The following is a 17,271-nucleotide window of genomic DNA, read 5'->3' on the forward strand; positions in this document are numbered from 1 at the left end:
GGTGTTTTGTTCTGTTTTCCTTCCTTGGTGTGAGAAAGGGATGTACGTCTGAGCTACCAACGTAGAACCAATGAATCAGAAATAAGTAACGGTAAAACCAGTCTAACTTTTATACATCCAAAGCGCCTCTTCTAGGCACGCAAAGGCAATACGTAAACACAGAGAACTGCCATTTGGAGATGGATCAGCAAACCACACGGTGGATTTAATCAGCTTTAAGAGAGAAGTGAATGTGTTGTGTTGCGAGGGAAGCTGGAGCCTTCTTCCATGTTGGTGTCCTTCTGCACAAGCACAAGGTGAAAATAGTGTCCCCACTGAGCTTGGAGGCTTCATTCACCATGCAAGTCAGCTTTGCTGCTTTATGGCCAAGATTTGAGGACAGGTTTAGTAAAATCCACCTTACAATGTATAGGGTGACTATACGTCCGGGTTTTCCCCAAATGTCCTCTTTTTGGGTCCTCCCATCGCTGTCCGGGTGTTTTTTTTTTTAAATATCAACAAATGTCTGGGATTTTGCTCTGCCTCTGCTCAGCATTGAAGTTTTTCTCGGCACTTCCTGCATTGCCCCAGCAAGGAGCTGCTTGGTGCTGGGAGGAGCGGGCAGTGAGGGCAACTGGAGGCAGGGTGCACACAACTCTGGGGCTGCAGCAGGGTGGGGGAGGCGGGGGAAAATGCCTGCCCCTCCGATGGGAGAGGGGGATGGGGGCTCGTCGGGGGTAGCAGGGAGCTGCGTGGCCTGGCTGGTGGCACCGGGGCCAGTGTCTGTGCTTGCCAAGGGCAGGGCAGCCTGGAGATACTGCAAGGCTGAGGGGAGCAGGGGGCTGCGGGTCAGGAATGAGGGGCACCAGAAGGGCTGGGGGAGCAGGCAGCTGTGGCTTGGGAGTGAGGGGCACTGGCAGCGTTGGGGGGCTGTGGTTTGGGAGTGAAGGGCAGGGGTAGGGCACGGGCATATCACTTCCCTCCCCACCCCCAATAATATTACCCCCCTCCCTGACAGGTATCCTCTTTTTTGAAACTGGAAATATGGTAACCCTAACACGGGTATTTAAGAATCTTGGGTAAAACCACTTTCACATTCAGGCTCCGTTATTGCTGATAGGGTCTGACATTTCCAAGTTTAAACAATGATTAGAAAATCTCCTTTTTATCATTTTAAGAGGAACAACTCAATCACAGCCTTGGAAAGAAGAGAGAGTAGAAAGCAAGAATGTTATTTTGAGGTAATGAAATAGAAAGGCCTGAATGTCCACGTGGAAAAAGTTGAAATGTGGCACTGTGGCTTATCCTTTATTACTCAGGGTTCACCTATCCGAGGATCAATGCATATACAATAATAACACCTAGCACAAAACATATTCATGTGTGCACCCACATACACAAATATATATATACACACACATATATATATGTGTGTGTGTGTGTGTGTGTGTGTATATATATATATATAATGTGTGTGTGTGTGTGTGTGTGTATATATACAAACAGAACCAATAATCAATCCAGTGCAGTATGCCCTAGGAGCACCCTGCCTGGTTTAATTTACCTTGTTGTCATTGAGCTATCATCTGTCACCTAATGCTCCATATGAAACCTGATCATTTGATATCAGTACCACTGTGCACTACTATTCATTTAAATAAAACAGTGAATGCCCTTTCTTAATTAGAAGAAACTTTCTGTTTTTTGTCTCTGCAGAAATGCTGCTGTTTGGTTTGAATTTGCATCCAGGAATATGGCTCATTTCCAGAAGCACAGTTCTTTCTTGACTTTCAAGGCGTGTTTCATTTCTTGCTGGCAAATAAACATGAAAGTGAAAATGTTGTTGGGGGGAGGATATAGAACATAGGGTGGAGCCCAGTTGTAACCCATTGTCCAAAGCATTTAATTAGCGTTAAGAAATGAACTCTAAAAGCTGATTAAAAGGAAATCTTTAACCTCCAGGGAAAGTCCATTTTCCTTCACTTCCCATACCATTGCAATTTTCACAATGCAAGAAGGAAAATATTAATCTCATGACCTGGCTCATATCAACCATAGTCCTGTAAAACCCAGTCTTTGAAATGGCCATGTATTTCTGCTTCAGTAATCATTAGCGGCTATAATAAACTGTAATGGTTCTGAGGCAGGATTTTTTTCCCTGCTTTCCCGTGTGACCCATGTTGCTATCAAACTCTAGCGCTTTTTGCCATCCTGGCAACTCCCCATTCAGACTCACTACACTTTCAGAAGGGGACACGAGGGACACACGTGAAAAAGTGTAGTTACATGCAATGGGTTGGTCTTTGATGGAAGTGCAGCTAGGAGGAAATGTGGCCTAAGGCAGGGCTGCCCAACTTCTGAATAGCTGGGGGCCACAGGGCTCCCTGCCGCACACTGCACAAGCTCAGGCCGTGCCACATCATGTGCATCCCATTCCCCCGCACCATAGCAGCATGCCACCCGCCTCCACTGTGCTGCCCCTACACCCTCCTACCCCACAGTCATCCTCACAACGGGACCCGCCCGCTATGCCACACAGTAAATGCCCTGATGTACCACACTGGAGCCTCACACTGCACCTCGCAGAGTCCTTGAGTCCCTCCAAGCCACCCAGACATGGGCTTCCTCAGGCTCTCCCCCACGGCCGAGGTCCGGCTGTGGAAGCCAAGCAGCAAGGGAGCCCCAAGACTATGATGGCAGCAGCTGCCACGGTTTGGGGGGTGGGAAACAGCACCTGACTGGGAGCCCAGGAGCTCCATGTTAACTCATCAGGGCTTCAAGCAGCCCACCGGCTGCCAGTTGAACTGCCCTGGCCTAAATCCCATGGCCAAGGTCAAACAAGGAAGTCAGGGATAGAGTAGACATTCAACCCAGGGCTCTCACACTCAAAGGTAACACACTGATCCCTCTCCCAGACAGTCTTCCTACCTCTGCCTCACACTGCCCTTGGGTAATCATTTTGCTTTTCACTCTCACCATAGGCAATAAGCACTTGAGGACAGGAACTGTTTCAGCCATGCTTTTGTGAGCAAAAGTGGGCCACACTATAGGCTGGAGCTTCTGGACACTGCAGTTGTAGTGCTGATCATGTCTAGCTCTACTACCATGCTCTTTCTTTATAGACCTCCATGGACAAAACTAGTTATAACAGCTCCCTGAAATTCAGAGATCATTTGGTAAGTTAGTAAGACGAGATGAGTCTCTTCCATTGCTGCGCAGCCTTGGCTGAGTGCTGAAAATGGTTTAAATTAAAGATACAGTATTTCCCACTGCTCCTGACTGCAGAAAAGAGACATAGGATTTGTAGATATACTGCCGCCAATAAGGCAGAAGCAAAACGTGCTTTTATTTGCAGAATGAAATTCCAGGGGCACCAGAGACGAGCCAATGGAATATGAATGCAACGTAGCGAGTACCGACTGCATGAAATTCTGATTAAAGAGAGGGCAGACAGCTGGGTGTTCTGATAAAATGGGCCTTTATTTTTAATTCTTTCTTTCATTATCAGGATTTTGGAGACATGTGTGCGTCCCTGCAACAAAATACAGTTTGTTTGATATGCAGCAAAATTGGAAACAATCTCACAAGTAGCACAAAACAAAAGCCTACCCCAAAGAGAAAGCTATAAAATTTAAGAGGCACCCAGGCTTTCAGAAGTGTCTGGTTCCCGGTGCAACGGGTGGAAGGGTGGCCTGGTCTGGCAGTAGTTCAATCCTTTTGATATGAAGGACAAATACTTTCAAAATCTTGAGAAAAAGCCAGGGAAAAGCTATTGCTATTTTCTCCTTATTGCTATTTTCCCCTTCTGCCCCACTTCATAGTTTTCAATAGCTCTTTAGAGTTTTCCTCATAGGCTTTCTTCGGTTGCCCTCTCTCGGGTCCACCTGTCCTGCTGTCCACCTGTCTGTCCATCGCATCTCTAATGCAGGTCTTTCTTTTTTGCTGCAAACTGCTCTTCATAAGCTGCTGCTTTCTTCTTAGCCTATGTGATTCCTTTCAGGGGCGCTGCAACGTGCCACGTATGGTTAGCAGCGCTAGGTGTGCAAGCGTGATTTACAGGATAAACCCAGAGTTTTCAAATAGTGTCAAAAACATTTGCCCTGTTGCGGTCTTTCTGAGTTTTACTCTGTTATATTTTGGTAGTGAAAATGTAAAAGCTGGTATGTTCTGAGGAGTGCCTTGAGAATTACTGCTCTGTATTACCTAAGGATAGAAGGAGGTGCCAAAAGAGCTGTAAGGATATAGAAAAGGGGTAGGGTAAGGGAAATTGGGAAGACTGTAACGATTCAGTTCCATTGCACATCCATCTGAGTATGAATGCCAAATGCCCCCGGAGGTTGGCGGGGTACGGTGAGCTCCCGCAGGCGGCAGCGACACTGTTGGCAGAGGGAGCGTGGCAGCGGTGAGCGGGGAGCTTCCTCAGGCAGCCACGGTGCTGTCGGCGGTGGTGGGGGGAGGTGGTGAGCGGCGACCACCCACAGACACCGCTGGTAGTGTCAGCAGCAGCCAGTGGCGATTATGGACCGCCTACAGACACTGCCGGCAGTATTGGCAGGGGGGGGGGGGGGGGCGGTGGCGCCTTTTCGCAGGGGCTGCACCACCACGCTCAGGGGGGGCATGTGCAGCCGTGTGCACCCTCTACCCACTGCCAATGCATCTGAGTGTGCATAAAATGTGCAAATTCCTACTCATGGGCAATACTTGTTCATCCTTCTCTACCATTGCCTTTCGCCTGCCGTTTCGCGCTCTCTCTCACCCACATGCAGACATCTAAAAAACGGTATCCAAAAATATACTTATCACCCCACCTACACTAACTGCCTCCATCTATGACCATAGGGCAATAGCAGGGAGGCTTCACTAAGCATTCAATTAATTCATAGGATGATAGGAAAGTAGAACGGGAAGGGGCCTCACAGGGTCGTCGAGTCCAGCCCCCTGGTCAAGGAAGGATCATCCCTGATTAAACCAGTTGTTCTCACCACCGGTAGTAAAAACGGCTGCTGTAAGTTATGAATGAAACAAATACATTTGTGGGTAAACAAGGATGCTTTTCTGTTTTGTAAAGATGAGGTAGGCCCAAGGGTGAGTCACAGGCTACTAGTAGCCATGACTAGTTACCCTTGACAGCAGAATCCACCAACAATAACCTGGTGATTTGGTGTTTGAAAAAATTAAAGGACTGTTGATGCTAACCATGTCGAGGAAAATTCTGCGTCTATCAAGGTTAGTGAAGTTTTGGCGCTGACTTCAGCAGAGCCAGTATTTGCCTGAGCAAAGAGTGGTCCTTCCTGTTATGTCTGCTGAGCTTGATGCTAATGATGAGCTACTTCCTTGCAAGTAGGAGGAACATTGCCATGGCACAGGTTGATTTGCCAAGCCCATCTCAGGTAACACTCTCCTCCTTGTTCAAAACCGGCCTCTCAGCTCTGCGTTTTCTTGGCTGTTGAAAGGAATCTATGAAAACAGCTTACCTGGATTCCCAGGCTGCAGCTGAACCGTATTTCCAGACATAAAATGATCTCCATATATTTGGCTTCTGGCCCTGCAAGGGACAAAGACTGACATCGTTCATAGAAGCCATCGGCGAGTGTTTTGTCCAGCCCATCCACTGGCACTGAATCTGAGCGCAGCAGGTGACATGATAACCCCCCAGGACCCAGCCTGAAGACCTTAGTGAAGAACTTTCCACTTTCATCAAGGTGCAACCTGCCATTAATAGAAGCCTGGATCTGATTGTGCTGCGTTACATTTTGCAACCCCAGCAGTGCCAACAGCGTGCAGCACGGTTCTTCTGCAGAAGGCTTAGGAAAATGCCGGGCACTGCAGGCAGCACTTTTCTTTTCCTTTTCTAATACCTTTCCCTCCACAAGCAACAGATAAGCCAACATAGACACAAATGTGCAATGTTAAAATGCTCCCGAGCCAGGGGAGCTTTGCCATGAAGTTCAAAGGAATTAGCCTTCGCTGCATTTCTTTTGACCATGCAGCTTGTCTGCTTTGCCTCCCAAGGAATGTGTTTTTTAACAAAGAGAGTTCATGAAGAAACATGTCTAAATGAAGCAGCCATCCAAATAAACCAAAGCACTTGCAGGAGAAATACAAACCTTAGCCCCACGCGCTCCCCTCATTATTAAACAAAGGTCAAGTCAGGTTCACCAGTGTAGAATGCGCACGTGAATTATGAGATTGCTGCTCAGCTTTCTTTCAAGTTGTAGGCTGGAAACAGATGGTGGCTGTAGCATTAATGACAGTGGAACATGTTCCTGCAAGCCTACCCATTTTTCTCTCTCTCCTCCAACAGGCAGCTGCAAGGAACATTATGGAAAATCACATTAATAGCCGGCTCACCCGCACCGTCCCCCTGTCCAACAACCCACCTTCTGTAGCCACTGGGGGCCAAGAGTACGGCTCTGATCCTGGTCACCGATTGGCTTGTTAAAGCCCTAAGAAAGAGTGGAAAAGATGCCATGTGAGGTTCACAGACAGAACTACCTTGTTGATAGTCCTTTCACTAATTGTTTATTCCCGCTAACAGGTTTTCACTGCGTGAGATGCTGCTGATTGCACTCACCCAAAGACAGTTGCCGATGCCAAAAGCTCACAATCTAATTAGACAAGATAGGCCAAGGGTGGGAGAAAGGAAGTTTTCTTTTTATTCCCATTTTAATGATAGGGAATGGAGGCCAAGAGCTTCAACCACTCGCCCAAGATCCCAGAGGAAGTGTGAGGCAGAGCCGGGATTTGCAGCCAGCTCTCCTGAGTCCCAATCCAGCACTTCAAACACAAAAGCATTCTTCCTCCATTGACAGATACTGAATTGACATCACCAAGGACTGAAATTTGTTAGCAACAGCACAGTTGCAGCAAAGGCTGCTATTGTATAAATTGCACCCTTCTCCGCGAATGCGTTTCAACCCTGATGTGATGGGATCACTGCGGGAAAAGGGCAGTTTACTCACTCATCCTATTCAGTTTTTGCTTTACTTGGTGCATCTGACAGCAAAGCTGCCAGCATTTTTATCATTACAAAGGTGAGATGTTTTGGCTAACAGAGCAAACTCGTTTCACACAGGAAAATAGGCAAGCGTCTTTCCAGTCCTTTCTTTCTATTAGCCTCGACATTGCGCACTAAAAATATATCTGTTTGAAAATGTACTATTCATTGAAAATGCCACCAGAACCCAGCCAAATGTATAAGAAAGGTTTGTGTCCCCAAGTGTTTGCAAGGTGACAGACAAGAGTGAGATGCAACACGTTGGAAATAACAAGGATGCTTCTAAGTAATAGGAGGACCGGTCACATCACACAACTACAGAGCTATCACTGAGGGCCATTTTAACCATCATGGCAGAGGTGAGGTGTACGTTATATGACATACACTTCATTCAGTATTACCATGGTGTTTTGCGGACATGAATTATCTGAGCCTTGCATCTCTGTAAAGTAAGGGAATAGTGTTATTTTGCACGTGGTAAAGCCAGAATCTGGCAAAGGGATCAGTATCAACGCAGATGCAACTAAAATGAGGGTTGGCTACACAGCAAAGTGAAATGAAATTTGCAGATACCAATCTGTGCAATTGTCACCAGCAAAATGGGGACTGGGCTGGCGCGGGCACTAAGGCACATGGTTGACTGCCCAGAGGTAGCAAGTTTGAGGCCATTGCTCACAGTGCGGCCGTGTCAGATTCCAACAAAGCTGCAAATTCTGCAAAATACCTTGTCACGAGGACACAAAAAAGGGAAGGACTAGCAAAGCTATTTGTGGCTTTGCCCATGTTGCACCCCCCCGGATGGGTATCAGCATCAAGTCTATTTCACTGAACAATATAGTAAGAATTTCAGCACTAACTTTAACAAATTGAGCTTTAACAACTAGGATTTGTGCTGTAGGGTCTAGTCAGAACAGAAATTAGCCTGTGCAAGTCTTTTATTTTTCAATTTGAAGTAAAAACGTGCATCTCCATCCCTTACACTAGGGCTGTCAAATACACGGCCCATGGGCCAGACAGCCCATGAAGGTGGGATTTCTGTCTCGCAAAGTTTCTCAATGCAGTTGCCTGACCCACTGTGTTAGTAGAGCTGGCACCCTGACACCCCTGATGCACAGGCCCCTTTTCCCACCACCAGATTGATGGGTTTTGGTGGCCACTGGCAACAGAAATCAGCAGCAGTCAGTGACGGAAAAGGGAGAGGTTGAGTGTTGATGGCTTGAACCCCCTGGGTGCTGGCTGTGCTGAAATAGCAGCTCTGGCAGGCGTGGTAAGAAGCCCCTGGGCAGGATGGCCCACCCCGTTGCTGGCAGGAAACATGGTCTGCAAACTGATTTCAGTCTAACACTGCCGCCTTACCAAATGGAAGGGGTACATTATGTTGAAAACCCATTTCCTGTTCAGTGTTCAACGCTCCTCTTTACTACTAGTTGAACCAGGACTTCGCAAGGCAGGTTGAAGGATTCATGCATTTAGCATTTTCCCAGAGGGGAAAATCTTTGTGGATGTCATGATTGTTGCCATTACCTGAGTATCTATTTATCTGTCTGCCTGTCATCATTATGAATCATTTGCATCCTCTGAAACAATGCATTTTCTGTAAGTAATGAGCTCGAAAGCACATTAGAAGTTTCCACTTCTGGTTTTATCTTCTCCTAATCTAGCTTGAAAATGCTTCTGAAACTGCTGTAATTCTTCACCGATATAAGATCAGTGTTCGCAATATCTTCCTTAATGAAACTAGGTAAGGCATTGTGAGATATGATCGGGTTGATTTCCTAGCTTTTAAGATGTAAGTTATTTTTGCCCTCGTGGTCACAAAGAAACATGCCAAAGGAAAGAAGGGAAGAAGACAGTGTGGTGGGACGTGGGAGGGCCAACACTGCTACATGCCATATAGCATAGCTCAGCTGATACGTTAGGCCACTAAATGCATTCAGCTTGCACCATGGCATAGATTTTCAAAATGCTGCAGACCACGTGTATGCACAAAAGGCAACAACAAGGCAGGCATTGTATTATCAGACCAAGGTCTTCCGGACTCTAGTACAGCAAGGTGCTTAAAACTATCAAGTCAAGTCAAGCCAGTCCCGAGGCCTCTGAAACCATTGGGGCACCTCGGCTGTTATAACAACCCTCCTCCACTCCGCCCTGTGTCTGGCTAGCTTTGTGCACTCTGAAGCCCCATCCAGTCCTTAATATCGGTTCCCCAGCTCTTCTTAGGTCTACATCTTTTTCTCTTTCTCTCCACAGCACCCTGCATTATGGTGTTGGCAAGGGTGTCCAGTCTTCGCGTGATGCATCCAAACCATCGCAGCTTCCTTCGTCTCACAACCTCCAGCGGTTCATAAGTTCCAATTTCTTAACTGATTTTCTCCTTGACAGACTCATTGGTCCGGTGCTCAGTGTACAAGACACGCAGCAGTCTCCAAAGAAGCACATTTCAAATGCCTCAATTCTGTATGCCAACTTCTTATCAAGTGTCCATGCCTCACAGCCGTAAAGCATCGTAGAGATGACCACAGTGTGCAGCAGATATCACTTTACCAAAGAAAGTAGGCAACTTAAGACCATGGCTACCTTAAAATATGAGAGCGTCAAAGGAACCACTTACCTGTTTGAAGTTAAGCTTTGGAGTATGCTGCTGAATCGCAACCTAGGTGTAGGTATGTAGCTAAGATGAAACATTTGCACCCACTAAACACCAGACATGCAATCAGAGTACACAGCCCCTGGTTGCTATCCACATTTGGCATGTTCAGAAACTGGACATCAGACCCATCATCCTCTTCACAGGGTTTTGATTTGCTCCGTGCTTCAAATACATCTAGGTTGCTTGGTTATCTTTTACTGAAGTACGCCAGGGGAACCGTGGATCTGTGTGTATCATGGACGCATGCTGAAAATATTTAAAAGTTTGCATTTTTGTAACAGCTGCCATACGTGATTGGCAGCTGAAGTGGATGCCTGGTACATGGGGCATATTGAGCATGTGTGATTGTCCAAGGAACAGCTCAATAATTTATTAGGCCTATGGAAAACAGATGCAATCAAGATAGAATTCCCATTTGTGTGACATTTCAGGGAGGAATTGCTTGGAAATGTGAGATAAAAATGCAGTGTTTTTTGCTACGGTTAGGGGCTAAACCCAGGAAAGAGCTTGGTTCCCAACTGCTGCCTAGGCATTTGCAGTCTGCCAATATAGACTTTTGCTGGGCTGCACTTTAAAAGAGGGCACTGCCATCCTGCAAGCTACAGAGCTGGAAGTAGAGGCCCACTTGCACAGAGCAGCTAGCAGCTTCAGGGCCTGTGTCTGCCGTGTTGCTTCACTGCAGGTAGGTTTGCAAAGGGAGGGCAGCTTTTGGGCTGCAGTCCTTAGAGGAATCTGTGCAGATTGGTATTACACTTGTCTGCCATCCAGATTCTGCAAATACACAGCCTGAACTGTACACACCAACAGTTACGCTGCAGTCCACAGGGCTGCTCCTGTGCCTACATGTGTCAGCAGAGTTGGACTTTGCAGCCAGCATTTCAACATGGGAACCAGCATGAAAGAAAACGTGTTGCCGTGTGCACCCCGTTTTTAGGGAATATCTGGCTCTCGTGTGATACAGAGTTACATAAAGCAAATCATATCCACTGTGGCAGCATGTTATAAGTTAAATATAAACACATCAGATAGGCAAGGACATTGCCTTTGAAATGCCAGTAGTCTGGTGTTGACATTTAGCTCTTGCTGCTGGCTCAGTGGTAAACTGGCCATGTAATAGTAACTTGAAAAGTCATTGCTGGGAAACTGCTTGACGGAAGAGACTAACCTGAGGCCTGACCTCACTCCCTAGGGAATGTGCAGCAACATTCACGTTGACTTCGGTAGGATCAGCATTGGTCTCCACGCAGAGGCTGAGATTTTTCAAAGCCAGCCAACACATGTCAGGCCAGTTACAATGAACAGGCTTTTAAAATCTCCACCAGCAGCATGCATGGATTCTGGGTGATTTCTGATGCAAGGACTGGGGGTGCTGAACAGCCAAAGCTGCCCCGATTGCAGAGATCACTCCACGTCTGAATTTGTCCAGCACGGGCGCAGAGGCTGTGTACAGCACCTCACCCACTCAAGCCCCATGTGAATTGAGTCTTACTCACTTGGTGAAACAAGAGATGTCCAGAATGGATTACTTCCCCTTCCCCCTGCAAGAAAACTAACTCATTTCCATGAGTAATTCCCTCTGCTAATTGCCAAGGAAAAGTCTGGTTACAGATACTTTGCATTTTTGACAGTTCAGAGGCTCCCCTAAACAAAGTTGTTGTTTTATGTTTTGTAATGGCTCATTTTCACATCTGGGGACATCAATCTAGTAACAGGCAAATTCCAGAGTGGATGAAACTCTGTGGGAAATTGCCATTTCTAATTAAGCTGCTGTTCCAGAAAAATGAATTTATCTTTACAGACACGCTAAGAAGAAGAAATCTTTATCTGGATCTTATAAAGAGTAGTACAGTCTCATGCCTCCGGTAAACTTCATCTCTACCAATGTCCATAGGGTTGCATCCACTGACGTTAGTTGTGAATCTGGCCCTTTAAGCAGGGAACTGCTTGATCACTTGCAAGAGCCCTGAGCTGTCTTTGGGATAAGGCGTGTCCCACTTTCATGGCTGTCAAAGTCCACCCAAGCCCTGATGTATTGATAAGTGAAGTGTTCAAAAATTATGGTCCGCGGGAGATGATCATTAACTTCTGAGAAAGTCTGAACATGAATGTATTTTATAAATAGTCACTTTCTGGCCCATGAATGATCCCAAGAGAGGTTATTTCTCAGGTTTTTTTCCAGGTGCTAAAGAAATGAAGAGGACCAGATTTTCAAAGCCATATTCAAAATCTCACTATGCTGTTATCTAACTCCCTTTGAGAATCTGGCCTTAAAAAATGGCCTGCACGTTCATGTGTTGGGTGTCCTGATTTCGGAGCGTCACCCTTGAGATACTATACCCGAGGTCCAGCCCCTGCTGCCTGGTTGTTTCTGTGCTTTAAAACCAACGGCTGTCTCAAGATCAGGGGCTGGAGCACGCTTCCCCCTCCTCCCTGGGTTGCAGTCACACTCCCTCTTGCTTGCTCTTCTTCCGGCTCATGATTTTGTACTCCTGGTTGGTCAGTGCATCCGCTTCAGCACGAGGTGGGGGTGAGCACGGACTAGTCCGTGGCCTGGCTGTTAAGAAACACCCCCTAGGAAATGGGAGATGTGGGTTTGGGCCCCGTGAGATTAGGAGGGCCTGGAGCCCAGGTGTCCCCCTTCTTTGATAACGTTTTAACCACCAGGCCATTGGGAAAAATGCAGGTGCCACCACTGCCATTCGTGTCAATGAGGGGTGCTGTGTTCCCTATTGAACTCCACGCCGCTGTCCATGCAGTGCCTCCCTGTTGTGTCCTCGGGGTTTCAAGAGAGGACATAGCCCCCCCCACGCTACATGCTTTGGATTCCAAAATGACGGCCCGTCCCTCGCAGCCCTGAGTCAGGCACGGGCACTGCATGGAGCAGCACAAGTCAGATGCACTCCTGCACTTAGTGCTTCCGATCCGCTAGTTGTAAATGTTTCACTGCTGAGCACTGTGTTAACCTGGGATTACCCACAGGAGGCATCTAGGTTTCCCCAATCATTTCATAGGAAACCTGGGTGCCTCACCTTGTTAAGTTGGATCATACGGCTGGGAAAGGTGTCCGCAAGGTTGATTTGCATCGAGCGCAAATCAACAGTTATTTTAAGATCTTAAAAGGAAAATGGGGTGAGCAGCAGGGAGTCTGGTAGGCAGTTCTATACCAAATGCAGGCAAGGTTAGATTACCAGTGAAAGAATTAAATGCAATTGTGATTTGATTCACCTCAGTCCCTTCAAAGAAAGGGATGTGGTGAAATCCCCAAAGAAATCAAAAGCAAACATCTCACTGACATCAGTATAACCAGGATTTCTTCCATAGCGCAGAGGCCTGAACACAGGCCTCTCATCCTAAGGAACCAGGTGTTAGCGACTCTAGAAGAGAAGAAAACCATAGTCTGTTGCTTTTCATTCAAGCAGCCGCTGAACACAACGTTCCCTGCGAAAACAAGTTGCTGCACCCTGAGTTGTCCTTCTGATTTACAACCATGTTGATTTGCATGCCCTGACTCAAAAGTCATATGGCATGATAATGCTGTTGTAGTTCAAGGAAAAGAAGCCATAACCTTTTATATGTACCAGGATGATTAGACATACATGACTTACTCTAATTTCTCTCTCTCATAAATCAAATGCTTAGAGCTAAGTAAGGGCACAGGTTACATTTCACAGTTAAAAAAAAAAAAACCTACCTTCTGTCCAAATTTGTGATCTGCCAGATATGCCTGGTTTTAATGAATGCACTAGGACAAGTTATATATCCAGGTGAGTGGAAATTCAATACTTATCTAAATCAAATTGCAATATTTCTCCTGGATCCTAATTTGTCATCCTAAACTCAGTTTATTTATAGCTAACATTTGCCAATGTCATGCTTTGGGGGTAGGAGCAATAATTGTATTGGATATTAAGCATGGTCATAGGTACCGCAATGTATAGAAGCTACTTATTAAACCTTGTATTTTAACATGACAAACATTGTGGGGATGTCTCCTACATATTTCTCTTATTCCCTCATACCAGTCTTTTCAATCCATCCTTGAGGTTGGTTAATTTACAATGGAGATCTCATTACGAGTTGTCATTGTCACCATCATGTCCCCACCCTGCTATTGCAGTCACAATTCAGGAAAACACAACAATTTCAAGAGGTGCACTAAAGCATGAGCTTAACTTCATTTATCTGACATCAATGGGATGTAAGCATGACAGAAAGGGAACACCTTACTATTAACCCATGGATAGGCATATTGTAGCCACTTCAACAAGACACCCAGCAGGGAGAGGTGAATTATGGGGAATGAAACCAAATTGCTGACTGCCATCCCCATGTTCCTTAAACTGAAGCCTGAAAAAACTGGTCTCTTTTCCCCAACCCCTTGCCAAAAACTCTGTATTTCTGATATCGGCTAAGACCAGAATCAGGGCTGCAGAAATGCCAAGTACGTGCCCCACTTGAGACGTATGCAAAACCACGTGCTTTTGTTCTTAAAAGGACACAAGATTTTTTCAGCCCAAGAGAGGTTCAAATAAACGTTCAAGACAAGACTTTCAAAACCGCATAGGGAACCTAGAGAAACTGCAGTTAAGTTCCAGTAGGAACTGAGCATCCAAATCAGATGCTCAAAATGTGCCCCAAGATTTACAGAAAACAATAATTTCCCACCATTTCATTAAAGCCTTCCATCACTTCCCACCCTTCCCTTTTAATAGGGTGTCTATTGAACAGCTCTCGGTTTAAGGATATTTGAAATTGTTGGTCATGCCCTTTTCTGTTAATACTGAACATGCTGTAACTTAAGTCTCGTAATGTACCTTCTACCCCTTTTGCTAATAAAGAAAATAATGTTCCCTCCTATTGACATGAGAAGAACCACTGCACCTTGTTTGCGAATGCACAGAAAACTTTAATTTACAGCCACATCGGGGAAATAAATGATTCGAAAGCATGGAAATTGAAAGTTAAGTCTGACACTCGCACTTAAAGTCACTTCTTTTGCTTGAGCATTATGGAGCACATAGTACAGTAACGATGCGCCAGGATCTGAGCTCCCTGCTTAACGGATAGGGGACCAGACCATCAGGTGACGTAAACAGGCATACTTCCATTTAAATCACTGGAGTTTATTGACTTATCCCAGTTAAGGATCTAGCCCTCCAACTGCCCAACTTAACTTTGAATTGCTGTTTTGGGTTACACGCCATCAGGTTACTGTTCCATCTGGGTCTGCTGGAGTACAGAAGTGTATGAGGACTAATACACCTGGACTGTAAATGCCTTCATGTACAATTCAACTGGAATAGAGTCAATGGTAGTAGGGCCATGAAGCTGTTCAGCATATTTTAAAGACTGCGAGTGAGAGCTTCAGCTGATGTAAACTGGCGTGGGACCAGCAAAGTCACTGGAGAGTGTCAGTTTATACCGGCTGAGATTCTGCCTCTAAGATTTTGATGATTGCTACTATGTACCATATAAACACTGGGCTTCAGAACAAAGACGTGTATACTCCCAATTCCCGGTAATGAAATCAGCTACAGACTTCAAATCTCAAACAAATGATTACTGGAAAAGTCTTCATTCTCTCCTCCTTTCAAATGTGGTGTGACACAATTATATGCAACTAAAATGCATGCCTTCAGCTGTGTTTTCTTCAGACAAGACCAGACCCTGAAGAGGTGTACATCAGCATTGCTCCATAGCATTCACTGGGGTTATCCCAGATGAGGCTATATGAGAATCCAGCCCACGTGAATGATTTGAGGGAAATTCTTGTGTGGCAGTACAACCATAGTCGTCTTGAAAAGTTTGCTCACAAAATGTTCCACGGAAGTGTCTTTGGCATCCTTTCAAACCTGCACAGTGTCTGAATGGGTCACATAGTATTTTTTTTCCATCTACATCATTTTAATGGATATATGAATTCTTTTTCATTAGATATCTTTAGACAAAAAAAAAGGAACTGAGCAACATTATTGGCATCCCACTGAAACATAAATATATAAATTACATTTTATACACTTTTTTTTTTTAAACGCAGACACATACATTCATGTGCATAACATTGTGAACAGTACACTTAGTGGAGAACAAGCACAGACAGGTTTAGTAAATGTATTTCCAGTTTTGGTGCTTAATGTAACACACTGAGAGAATGATCACAAAATAGAACTGTGACTAACTCTATCTTTGCATTAGCATCCAAAGCCAATAATGCCTGTTAGTTAAAATTGCTTTGTTTGGTTGAAACTGGACATAGCAATAGGGGGAGGTCTGGGGGGGGAATGTTTGAACCATATCTAAAAGAAGTGGAAAAGTTTTTTAAAAAATCTCTCTCTCTCTCGTTTTTTTCCTTACGTTTTAAAGCTCTGCAGTTCATTCACTTTTGGAGACATTTAAACTGGGTGGAAACATGATTCTTAAGACATGCTCTTTTGTCATTACATACAAAGGAGAGAGAAATCTTTCATCTCTTTGGAGATGTTTCATAAAGAAAAAAGAATCCAGTAGTTTATTTTACATGTCCAATGTGATAATCGAAATAAAACAAAGGGCATATAATCTAAACCACTGGGGAAGGGCAGTGTTTTGGCCAAGAGGGTAGCCAAGAATATCTGGCACAATACTTAATTTCCAAAGCAGCGGAGAAGGATTTACCATTACAAGCCATGGGAAAGCTGAACAGTTAAATCCTTCAGCACTTTGCAAATGTAGGAACTGGTGCCTGAAGACTATCTGCCCTGCTATAGTTAAAATATATTTTGAAGATATTTGGGCTATTCTACTACAAAAATATGACCACAAAATGCTTTTTTTTTTTTTTCCGCTTTTTTTTTTTTTTTTTGGTTCAAGAAAACATAGCAGGCTTTCTCAGGTATATAAAACTGTTAATTTTAGATAAAAATACAAACTTCACCTTTACAAAAACACATATTTCTGTTGAATACACGTAAAGCATAACATTTTACCAAAAATAAAGAATTTTTAGGTTTTGTTCAAATATATGCAGCAAGGAATTTCCCATGCCACAATGACATTGTACAATGCGGATACAAGAAGAGTTTTTGTACATTTCACACAGCTCCAACATGTGAAATAAACGTCGTATACTGATAAGAATGACAATTGCTAATACAATATCACTATTAGGCAACTGGCATAACTTTCAAAGGGAAATAAAGGATGTTTGCATGGGTATCCTATGATTTGTTTAAGCACGTTGCTTCTTTTTTTTTTTTTTTATGCTTTAAATTACAGGGCAGAGGGGGGCAGAGTGGGGAACATAAACCAAAAACGTCTAGAAAATTATGCATAGGTATACCATTTTTATTTTAATACATCTCATTAGTTTGCATCCCACTAGGAGAAATACCATAATGCTTGTGTTCTGCTTACTGTTACACCAGTCTTCTATACGTGTTATCGGTAAATGTAGTCCAAGAGATAATAAAAAGCTAGGCAAAGAGTAAAAAGAAAGCTTAATAATCACTTTATGGTGTAAAAAAAATCCACTTAAGGCTCCCCAGAAGGTTTTTTTTGTTGTTGTTGTTCTTTTTTCTTATTTTTGTATAGACTTTAAAACACTACCAAGCAAGGATGTATTGTTTCTATAGTGTTTGCGTGGCATTTGATCACTTGATACATTCCT

Source organism: Alligator sinensis, unplaced genomic scaffold (assembly GCF_000455745.1).
Source record: "Alligator sinensis unplaced genomic scaffold, ASM45574v1 scaffold1084_1, whole genome shotgun sequence".
NCBI lineage: Eukaryota > Metazoa > Chordata > Crocodylia > Alligatoridae > Alligator > Alligator sinensis.